This window comes from Diplotaxodon limnothrissa, linkage group LG11 (genome assembly GCF_057381915.1).
Source record: "Diplotaxodon limnothrissa isolate DT_005_m linkage group LG11, D_limnothrissa_male_GT1.1, whole genome shotgun sequence".
Taxonomy (NCBI): domain Eukaryota; kingdom Metazoa; phylum Chordata; class Actinopteri; order Cichliformes; family Cichlidae; genus Diplotaxodon; species Diplotaxodon limnothrissa.
This window is the reverse complement of record NC_140606.1, coordinates 32425096-32437287: the sequence shown is the minus strand read 5'-3', so window position 1 is coordinate 32437287 and position 12192 is coordinate 32425096.

Below are 12192 nucleotides of genomic sequence, written 5' to 3'. Positions count from 1 at the left end.
CATTCACACCTAGTGACAATTTGGATTATCCAATTAACCTATCCCCACAAGCTGCATGTCTTTGGACGGTGGGAGAAAGCCGGAGTACCTGGAGGGAACCCATGCAAACACAGGGAGAACATGCAAACTCCACACAGAAAGACCCCAGCCTAATGGTGGAATTGAACTCAGGACCTTCTTGCTGTGCGGCAACAGTGCTAACCACCGTGCCACCGTGCTGCCTTTCATCATTTACAGAAACTTGTGAAGTGGCTGCAGCAGCAGTCAAATGCTGTGGCTTCAGAAAAAGATTAACAATTTTTTTCAGTTGTAATTTTCATAGCAGCTATCTCCCTATCCTTATATCTGTATAAAACTATGATAGTGTACTCAATGAAAATGTGTCAGTGTGAGAAATGGTGTTGTAAAACTTTAGTCTCTGTTTCCTGATATGCTCCTCAGTCCACAGCTGAGTATATAAGTTACTTTTTTGTAATATATACAGCAGCATAAAAGGGTGAAGATCAAAGAATGTTTGCCCAAAGTGAAAATCTATCGGAGATATATTTCACAAATAGATATTGATAGAAAAATGATTAAAGCTGTGCAACACTATCTGAAATTAAAACTATCCAACACTCTTTACAGTAAGCTGAAGTAATGTATTTAATAATGTAAATACAGAGCTGGAGTTGTTCTGCATCTTTACGCTGTCAGCTGCCTCTTCTTATCTCATTCTCCCCCCTCCCTGCTACTTCAATCACAAAACTGATCAATGATTAGCTGATCGGCGTTTCTGCCGCAAGTCCCGTCTCTCTTGCTTGTTTATCTCCCACTTTGCGCCAGAAAGAGGAAACTAGCAGAGGTCGCGTTAAACAGCAGAAGCACCTTTACACTTGATCAGCTGTTGTTAGAATTTATTTAATATTACTTTCTAGTATCAGCTGATGTTTGCTGGAGCCACAGCCGTAAAGCTGCTGGTCATGATATCGGTTTGGATATGTGGCGGGGAAACAGGGAAACATGAAGATGAAATCAGGAGATGTCCTTACTGAATCATCAGAGCTGAACAGGTGATGGAGAAACAGGTTTACCTTTAGGTGACATGAATGGGTTGAAGGAAAGTTATGAACTGTTTCTGAGAGACAAATAACACCAGGATCCTTTTCTACGTAGCTGACAGCTGGTAACTGTGCAGGGGCGGGTCTAGCAAAGTGTTGCCAGGGGGGCAGGTAGAGCATTAACGGGGAAAGGAGGGCACAAAAAATACTTTCTTATTCTCATTTAAAATTTCTTTAATTGCTTTTAACAAATAATTATCTGAATATTACAACCAAAGTTTTCATCTGATGTCAAATGTATAGAAATCCATTATTGTACATAGTAATTTTTTTCAGGGTCCCAACATAATTTCTTCAGAAGTAAGTACTGTATATGATGCCAGTATTTTCCCACATTTTCTAGATACTGTACCAATACTGTGTGTAAAATTCCATCAAAAAGTCAATTAAGTTTTATTCTTTCTCACCTGTTTTTCTGTCTCCTTTCACTTTTTAAAGGTTGCCATGTTAGAAAAAATATTTTGCCCTGCCATGCTGTTTATTGATGTGGTAAATTAATAGTTTATGAAAATAAACGGTCTCTAGTCAAAATGCCCAGGCCGATTTTTTGTCCCAGTCCAGCCCTGGTGTAATATATTGGTTGACTACATATGTCTTTGCTGTGAAACGATATAAACAAAAGGACTGCTGATTTCTGTGTATGTGTATGATAAGCTCAAAATAAGCAATACTGTGGAGGTAAGCATACACGACACAGAGCTCTCAGTTCTCACTCCTTTATTTGTCTCTCAACAACAACTGAGCATATCGCGCCACAAAACACAGGAACACACTTCCTATACACTGGGTGTGAGTGGAGCCCTCTAGTGGTCCACCACACATGCCCCCCCCCTCCCGAACACCCAGCAGAACTAGTCCAGGACCCGGGGCTTAAGCAAACGGCCGGAACGGCTGAACTGGGGGGGTGGGGAAACGACAGAGGGCAACCCAGCCTGGGAGCGAGGCTGGCACTGGCGGTCAGAAAAAGCTGCAGACGACTCCGTTGATTTTGGGTCGCTCCTGGGGGAAAAAACAGAATCCATCAGCCCGGCGGCAGGTGGGCGGCCACGGCGAGGGGCCTGGGCCGGGACCACCTGATCCTCTTGCATAACATATGCAGGCTTAAGTCTGTCAACAGAGACAACTTCCTGCCGACCGCCAAAGTCCAAAATGAAATGTTTGTTGCCTGGTTTAAGAACCCTGTATGGCCCGTCATATGGTGGACGCAGCGGAGTCCTATGGGCATCGTGCCTGACGAAAACGAAACGAGTAGAGTCCAACGAACTCGGAACAAAAGTGTCAGGCAGGCAGTGGTGCACAGGACCAGGAACAGGAAATGAGTCTCTTGGGGGGCGAAAAGGCAACAAAGAGGTATCGAAACATGGGGGAGGGCTCTCAGGTAAGAATTCCCCAGGGACCCGGAGAGGCTGGCGGAGGACCAGTTCAGCCGGGGAAACCCCGAGGTCTTCTTTAACCGCGCTACGCAATCCCAGCAAAACCCACGGAAGACGGTCGACCCAGTCGCCACTTGTTAGGGAAGCCCGGAGCGCGGCCTTAAGTGACCGGTGAAACCGTTCGCACATCCCATTAGCTTGCGGGTGGTATGCTGTGGTGCGGTGGACCTTGACTCCCAGGCCGTCAGCCATAGCAGACCAAAGCTCGGAAACAAACTGGGGGCCCCTGTCCGAGGTAATGTCAGCAGGGGGGCCGAAACGTGAAACCCACGTCGACAAAAATGCCCTGGCCACCGTCACCGCTGTCGTGGACGCCAGGGGTACCGCCTCCGGCCACCTGGTTGTGCGGTCCACCACAGTCAAAAGGTGCGTGAAACCCTGTGACTGCGGCAAGGGACCAACCAAGTCCACATGAACGTGATCGAAACGCCTACCCGGGACACGGAAGGGTTCGAGGGGTGCCTGTGTGTGCCGGTGGATTTTCGAGCGTTGGCATGGGATACAAACTGCCGCCCATTCTTTCACCGTCTTGCGAAGGCCCGGCCAAACAAACCTGGCGCTGACCAGCTTGACCGAGACCCGGACGCCGGGATGAGAGAGGGCATGCACCGAGTCAAAAACACGACGACGCCACGAACGGGGAACCACCGGGCGGGGGCGGCCGGTGGAAATGTCGCAAAGAAGGTGCGGACCGCCGTCCCACACCGGGGTGTCCTCCAGCACGAGGCCCATTTTCGTTGACTGAAGGGCAAGGACGTCTGGATCAGCACGTTGCTCGGCGGCCATGGCAGCGTAGTCAATGCCAACATACACCGGAGAAACCAACACACGTGAGAGACAGTCAGCGACGTGATTGGACTTACCAGCCACATGCTGAATGTCTGTAGTAAACTCTGAAATGGCCGCCAACTGGCGCTGCTGGCGTGCGCTCCACGGGTCAGAGACCTTGGACATCGCAAACGTCAAAGGTTTGTGGTCAACATACGCAGTAAAGTTGCGACCCTCGAGGAAAAAACGAAAATGTCGTGTCGCGAGGTGCAGGGCCAGCAACTCCCTGTCAAAAACACTGTACTTGCGTTCAGCATCCCGGAGCGTACGACTGAAAAAGGCGAGCGGTTGCCAGAGACCTGAAACCCGCTGTTCCAACACCCCACCCACTGCCACGTCAGAGGCGTCGGTGGTCAACGCGATCTCTGCCGACGGAAGCGGGTGGGCCAGCAGGGCAGCGTCAGCCAGCGCAGACTTAGCTGCGGAAAAAGCACGGACGTGTTCTGGCAGCCAGTCAACCAGATCTTTGGCTGTTTTACCCTTTAAGGCAGCATAGAGTGGCTGTAGCAGGTGGGCAGCTCTGGGGAGAAAGCGGTTGTAAAAATTTATCATCCCCAAGAACTCCTGCAACGCTTTAACCGACGTGGGACGCGGAAAAACCGAAACGGCCTGGACTCTGTCGGGCAACGGAACCACACCTTCAGCGGAAATGCGGTGCCCGAGGAAATCCAGAACAGGCAACCCAAACTGGCACTTGGAAGGGTTGATGATCAGGCCATGCGCTGCCAAACGCTGGAAAACCTGGCGCAGATGGGACTCGTGCTGGCTCGCTGAGCAGCTGGCCACCAATATATCGTCCAGATAAACAAAAACGAACGGCAGCCCACGCAAAACGGAGTCCATCAGCCGCTGAAAGGTCTGGGCGGCACCTTTCAGGTCAAACGGCATGCGCAAAAACTCGAACAAGCCGAAGGGGGTAATGACAGCGGTTTTAGAAACGTCTTCGGCGCGCACGGGAACCTGGTGATACCCCCGCACCAAGTCAATTTTAGAAAAAATCGATGTTCCGGCGAGATTGGCAGAAAAATCCTGAATGTGGGGGATGGGGTAACGGTCATTCTCCGTGGCATTATTTAAACGGCGGAAATCTCCGCATGGCCGCCACCGACCATCCGATTTGGGCACCATGTGAAGCGGAGAGGCCCATGCACTGTTCGATCGCTGTACAATGCCAAGGCGCTCCATGGTTGCAAACTCTTCCCGAGCGACGGACAGTTTCGCGGGGTCGAGGCGGCGCGCGCGCGCGAACACCGGGGGCCCGACCGTGGGAATATAATGCTCAACCCCATGCTTCGTTACAGTGTTAGAGAAATTAGGGACAGACAGCGATGGAAACTGTAAAAGCAAACGCTGAAAAGCATCCCCGGAGGTCACTACATTAGCCCGAATCAGGGGCTCGGCGGCCCGAGTAAAACAGGGTAGCGAAGAAAACGAAACAGCATCGATTAAACGTCTGTTAGCAACATCGACAAGCAGTCCATGAGCACACAGGAAATCAGCTCCCAAAATAGGTACAGAGCTAGCGGCAACAACAAAGTTCCACTGGAAATCCCGGCCATGAAAACAAACAGTCACCAACCTTTCCCCAAACGTTTTGATGGGAGAGCCATTAGCTGCCATGAGCTGCGGCCCACAGTTCGCTGCTAGTCGTTCGGCAGCGGTAGGGGGAAGGAGGCTCTTCTGGGAGCCGGAATCCACGAGAAAACGTCTCCCGGAGCGCGAGTCCTCTATGAAGAGCAGCCTTTCTGTATTGCCAGCGGTCGCGGCCGCTACGGCGCGCTGGCGGGTCCGTTTCCCTGGGCCGTGAAAGCGCAAGGCGGCAGGCAGCGACGCGCTCTGTCGCCGAAACGCTGATGGTAGAAACAGATGCTCTTTCCGCAGTGACGGCGTGTAGCAATCCCTGCCGTCAGCAAGGGGGCGGATGCTCCGGGGGAGGCAGGTGGAGGCGTGGAAGGTGCCGCCGGCATGTCCGTAGCCAGGGCGTGAACGTCGAAAGTGCAGCTAGCCAGGAGAATGCGATCCGCTTCTTCAGCCAGGGAGCGATAATCCTTCGCAGGCAGAAGCGGAGAGTTCGCGAGGACAGCTCTCACGGCGGCCGGTAGTTGGCGGAGGAAGAGGTGGGCGAAGAGGAAACCACCGTCATCTGGCCCGAGCAACGATAGCATGTTCTCCATGAGCTCGAGCGCAGTACCGCCACCCAAGCCTGACAGGTTGAGGAGCTTGTCGGCTCGTTCAGCGTCAGAGAGGGAATAGCGCCGAAGAAGCAGCTCTTTGAGGGCGGCGTATTTCCCTTGGGCGGGTAGGTCCCGGAGAAGCGCCATCGCGCGACGGGTGGCCAGCGGGTCGAGCGAGGCCACCACATGGTGATACTTCGTGTCGTCAGCCGAGATGCCGCGAAGGGCGAACTGAGCCTCCACGTGTACAAACCATGACGGGGGGGTCATGGAGCCAAAAGTCCTGCAGTTTCAGCGCCACAGCGAACGCAGCTGTAACAGGAGGCGGAGGTCCGGCGGCCGCTGATACATCCATAGCGGAGTCTGTGTTATCTGCGGCCCGTTGCATGGCCAGAGGTGGCGCTGGTTGATTCAAGTCCATGTTAGTGCACACAAAGTAAACTGCTCGCTTTAGTTATGAAGCAAAAACGCTGAAGTCGGAGTAATAAAACGTGCAAGGGGGACGATAACAATGACTAGAGTCTTCCGATCGTTTACTCTTGCTGTCCCGTGAACAACATCGGCGTGGTGTTAATTGTTTGCTGTTTTCGCGATCGCGTCGCGCATGAGAATATCACCAGGTAAACTCGCGACATTTTTAAACATTTTGTTGTTCAACAGCATCAAGACTGACAGAGTGTGCTTGAGATAACCTCCCAAGTGTCACAGATGACACATTTGGCGTTTTTTTTGCTGGTTTGTCGGTAGCAGCTCCTGAAAGCAAGTCTGCCACACATCTGTTCGACCAAATTCAGTAATCTGCGACGCCAGTTAATCTGGAAAACCGCATCTTGGGTCCGTTAATAATTCCACATGGTTTGCCCAGCTAACCGTGACAGTTTCACAAATAAACCAAAAACTTGCACCAGCCATACTGTTCACAGCCACAGGAGGGAAAATTACAAAAAGACATCACAGATTCGATAAAACTTCTATAAAACAAAGACAACATCTCGGATGAGACATTAAAAGATCTCATTTTCATTAAAAAGAACAGTCTTTGTTGAACTTTTTTAGTAGTGGCATCAGCGAGAGATTCAAAACACAGTTTATGGTCAAGTACCACACCTAGATATTTATAACTCTCAACGATCCCAATATTGGCAGTTTTAATGATAGTGGGTAATGAGCTATAAGAGGACTTCCTAAAATCAATAATCATGTCTTTAGTTTTTGACACATTAAGTGACAGGAAGGACTCATCACACCAATTCACAAAATCACCTACAACCTGTCCATGGCCTGACTCATCCCCCACTAGAAGACTGACGATCACTGTGTCGTCAGCAAACTTCAGGATATGTCTGTTCGTGAAATTGCTGCGACACTCATTTGTGTACAGAATGAACAGAAGGGGAGAGAGGCAGCAACCCTGGGGTGATCCAGTAGAGGAGGAGAGCACATCAAAAAATACATGATTCACCCTCACACATTGTGACCTATTAGTCAGAAAGTCTGTCACCCAGCCGACCAGACTAGTGTCAAGCTTGAAATGATTGTAAAGCCTGTCAGCAAGTAAGAAGGGTTGAATTGTATTAAATGCTGATGAAAAGTCAGCAAATAATAATCTTGCATGGGTGTGGAGGGCCTCAAGATGCTTATACAAGAGATGCAGGAGTGTGACAACAGCATCCTCCACACCTCTCCCTGCTCTATAGGCGAACTGGAAGGGGTCAAGATGGTGTTCAACATGCATTAAAATCTCCTTAATTATCTTCTCAAATGACTTCAACACTAAAGAAGTCAGAGCCACAGGCCTAAAATCATTCAGTACCTTAGGAGAACCACCTTAGCAACAGGAACAATGATCGCATGTTTCCAAATCTTAGGTACTGTCTGTAGCTCTAAAGAAAGTGAGATGGTATGGTGAAAAATCCCACTCAGCTGATCAGCACAAGTTCTCAGTACCTGTCCACAGATGTTGTCAGGTCCAGGACTCTTACTTTTAGTGTGTCTAAAAAGATTAGCTACCCCCCTCTCATCAATACAAATTGATGGGGGAGTGATAGTCTTTTCCCTCAGTGTGCTGGTCTGCCTAGAACAGTCAAAGTTCTCAAAACAAAGGTAAAAACTGTTAAGACTGTCTGCCAGATGTTTGTCAGAGGTAAACCCCTCTAAGGTAATATTACTTTTACCTTTCGTCTGTAGCCCTGCCATTGTTTTCATACCAAGCCAAGCTCTTTTGAGGTTGTTACTGCTGAGTTCTGCCTCAATCTTATTTCTATAGCTCATCTTGGCAATCTTTATTGCAGCCCTCACCTTCTTCCTCAATATTCTCATAGTGGGAACGTCTCCCTCGTTAAAAGCAATTTTCCTTTTAAGAATCAGATCCTTAATATCTTTAGAGAGCCACGGTTTGTTATTAGGGAAAGTCTTAAATTCTCTGACTGGAACCACAGAGTCTTTGCAAAAAGATATGTAGCTACACACCACATTGGTGAGTTCATCCAAATCAGAAATGCTCTCTTGAAACAAGGACCACTCAGTGCAATCAAAAACCCCTGAAGGGCAACACAACTAGGGCTGGGCCATATTATACCGTTCACGGTAATACCGGTATAATGTTAGGCAACGATAGGAAAATGAAATATCGCGATAGAATGGGAGTAAGACGCGCATGCGCAGTGCCTTTGTTTTCATACGCACATGGCCGATTGTTGAGTGAAACAGATGAACCAGAATTGGTTTGTAAAAATGGTGCAACTTCAGTGATGTGGAACTGGTTTGGTGTTTGTCCGTCAGATACACAACAAAGCACATTTTTTTGCAGAACATGCAAGCGGCCGTTGTTATTGTCGTATTTGTCGGACTAATATGCTCTTAAATCTGGGAGTAATCTGGGTCCTAAACTCTGTATACTTCAGGTCAAACGAACACTGCAGCATCACTTAGAGTTAAAAACTGTCTAAATTCTTTCATCTTTAATAAAACGATCAGCATTGCTGCTTTACCAGGTGTAACTATAAAGTTTAACTTCCAGGCATCCATGAAAACAAAAGTTATTACATTTAACGGAGTTAGAAGTTAGCAGGAAGCTAGCGGAAGTTAGCTCTCTAGTTTCGCTAGTTACCTAAGCATGATATTGCATGTTCTGACTGAGAGATTTCTAAAAAAAATTCAAACGTACAGCTCTGCTATCACTTGCAACATAAATGAAGACAGGAAACTAAACAGCAGTGACGTTTGTAGGGTTACTGAAGTTGGGCTAGCTGGTATATAATGATGTGCTACGTGATCGCTAGCGACACAGCTATGTTAGCATAACATAAACAGTGAAGCTGGAGGACGAACACTAACACTTTTCCACTTATAAAAGTTAACGTGAAGGTTCTTCCTGGTTAGAGACAAATGCAATCGCATGGCAGGATGCTGTAAACGGACCAAACTTCAGTCAGGAGAACAACTGAGATAATCCATCCACAATACGAGGTTAGTCATTAATATACTGCAACAACATGGGAATAGAGCAGCTGCCAGAGAATTCAACATTAATGAATCAATGGTACAGGAGTGGAGGAAGCAAGAAGAATGAGTTTAATAAAGTTTGATTTATCTGACTGCTTTGTTTCGCTTAATGTGCCTTATAATCCCGTGCACCTTATGGTCCGAAAAATGCGTACTGCACACTGCAGTTTAATGTTGCAAAGCACCTCTTTTTAACTTCAGTGGATATTATACATGGTTATGCTCAGGATATGTCAGCCCATTTCTACTGGAAATGCCTTTTGGTTAAACTTTCAGCAAGGAATTTGCATTTGCACTGTTACATTTTTATAAAGCTTTAATGTACATAAAAACCAGCATCAATTATATCGTCGGTTATATCGTTATCGCAAATTTTCAAATATATATCGTGATAAATATTTTTGGCCATATCGCCCTGCTCTAAACACAACTGTCTTTTGTCCAGACATTAGTCCACTTCACACAGGCCTTCTCCCTCCTAATCACAGATCTGTAAGCAGGGAGGAGATGAATAACATTGTGATCCGAAGAACCTAGCGCAGGTCCGGCCACAGACTTATATGCCCCCTTAATTGGTCCATAACACAAATCCAGCGTTTTGTTATGCCTTGTAGAACAAGTGACATATTGAAAGAAATTGTTCAGTGATTTCTTAAGATTACAATTGTTAAAATCACCAAGAATAAAATTAGGAGCATCCGGTGAGAGAGTCTGCAGATTGTGTACCACTTTAAAAATGGCATCGGCAGCAAGTTTAACATCAGCTTTAGGATGAATGTAAACAACAGTGACAAAAATTTGAGGGAACTCCCTCGGTAAGTAAAAAGGCCTGACAGATACTGAAAGGAGCTCGATGTCAGGAAGACACAACCGCTCCCGCACAGTAAAGTTATTACACCAGCCCTGGTTGATATACAAACATAGCCCTCCTCCATGGGATTTGCGTGTTACTCCACAGTTCCGATCCAATCTGACAGGGGTCCCAAAGCCGGTGATTTGCAGTGAAGTGTCACTGTCCATACCGGTCAGCCACGTCTCGGTAAGCGTCATCAGACAAGCCTCCCTGTATTCCCGTAGATGAAGCACATTTCCTTGTAATTCATCCGTTTTGTTCCTAAGAGATTGGACATTGGCCAGAATCATAGAAGGCAAAGGAACACGATTCTTCCTCCAAAGTTTTCTTACACGCTGACGCACGCCGCCTTTCTTTCCGAGTTTTCTAAAGCAGCAGGTCTTTCCAAAATTAGTCTTTGACATAACATGGAAACTTTAAAAACAGCAGCATAAGGTTTCAGTAGTGTAGTCTAATTTGTTCTTTTCATTTAATAATAATCCATCTTATATATAACAGCTAGATTCACCCTGGTGAGAAACTAGTGAGGGAGACCATCAGGACCAAGCTGGGTTTCTGGGTCCAGAGGTTTGGAGAAACTTCTTCCCTTTCTTTCATCACAGCTGTCCTGTGCCAGACGTTCTGTTGACCCACTCAAAAAAAGCATCATTTAAGAAACACCAGGAACACTGAAACTCATCGCATTGATCAAGCAGGACTCATGATCTTCACCAGCAGCTCCCTCACAGGGAAATCTTCAGAGATCCTCTGTAGGCCCACCCCAGAAGATGGATAAACCCAGCATTTCATGAACACTGTGATGGAGACCTTTGGTTTGTGTAATGTTATACGTACTTGGATACTCCCCAGAGGCTCTGGACTTTTGCATAAAGATATTATATTCAGTCCTGTAGAAAATTATATAGTTAAAAATATATGATCCTCTGTGGTTACTCTGGTATGAATAACTTTGCATCACTTTATGGTAAATAACACAGTATCTGCAAAAAACTGAAAGAATTCCAGATCACAAGTTTGTAGTTCAACATACAAGTGACGACCTTTGACCTTCATCAGGTTTTATTTAATTGTGTTAGAGAAACTCAAACGTGCTCTTCATGCAGCTGAGTACATCAAGTGTTTAAAACGGAAGCTGTGCAGGTCTGAGATCAGCAGCTTTGTGAAACACCAAACTGAGGTCCTGTTAATGCTGAAATATAGTGACACAGTTACATGGGTGATTAATCCTTTTGTTTTTTTGCCTTTAACTTTATCAATAAAACAGCGCTGCAGCTTTCACTACAGCACATGTGGTACTTTAACCTTTGTACAGGGCTCTAGAGTGCGACCAATTTGGTCACAAAAGCGACACTTCATGCACAGCTAGCTCTCTCTTTATCTCTCTCTGTACTTCAAGAACAGTTTCCCGTCTCCAATCTCTGTTTTCTGTATTATTTATTCGCTTATTACCCACCAGTCTACCGTTGTTTACAGCGCTGTCGGCTGCTGTCTTTTTCTTTTTTTCACTTAAATGACCTCGGACAAGAAAGCCTATTTTTTCTGTTGTTCAATACTGAAGAAATTTAAACTTTATATGCAGAACATTATAGAATATTTTTAAGGTTATCTGCTATAAAAAGCCAGACCAGGAAAATCTCCTTCATGTTTTTCTGTGTTTTATTCTCAGTTACTTTCACACAAAGGCATCTGCTGTGATGGTCACAATTCTGAAGAAGTCAGTACTGATAAATGATCAGAATTATAATATTTCTGACTGTCTGAGGCTAAGTTGAATCGAATCGGGGCTTTGAAAACCGGAATCGAATGAATTATAGAAATCAGTGATGATACCCAGCCCTAGTGAGCAGCCTAGGCACGACAGAAGTGGATGTAGCTGTAATAGGAAAAGAACTATTGCTAACTTTTCTGTTAAGTTAAGGCCTGATCCTTCTGAAATTCATAGCCAGTGCTCTGACACTGTGTCAGAAATGAATGCTGAAAAAGCCCAGTGTATCCAGAAAAACACATTATATTATATAAATTATTATTAAATTTGTGTGCGCCTAACTTTTGTGCGCCCATGGCAAAAAGTTAGTCTAGAGCCCTGTTTGTACTGTTTTCATCAGTTCATTTTGCAGTTAACATGTGAACATGTTGGATGATCTGTCTGCTGTCACTGGGTGGTGCTGAGGTCTGAATCTGAGGGCAGCTCCTTTAATCACAAAGAGAACAGAACCATCAAACTCAAATATAAATTTTATCCCTCAAAATTGAAATAAAGCTGATTCTTCTGTCCTCACACACTCAGGATCTGAAGTTCT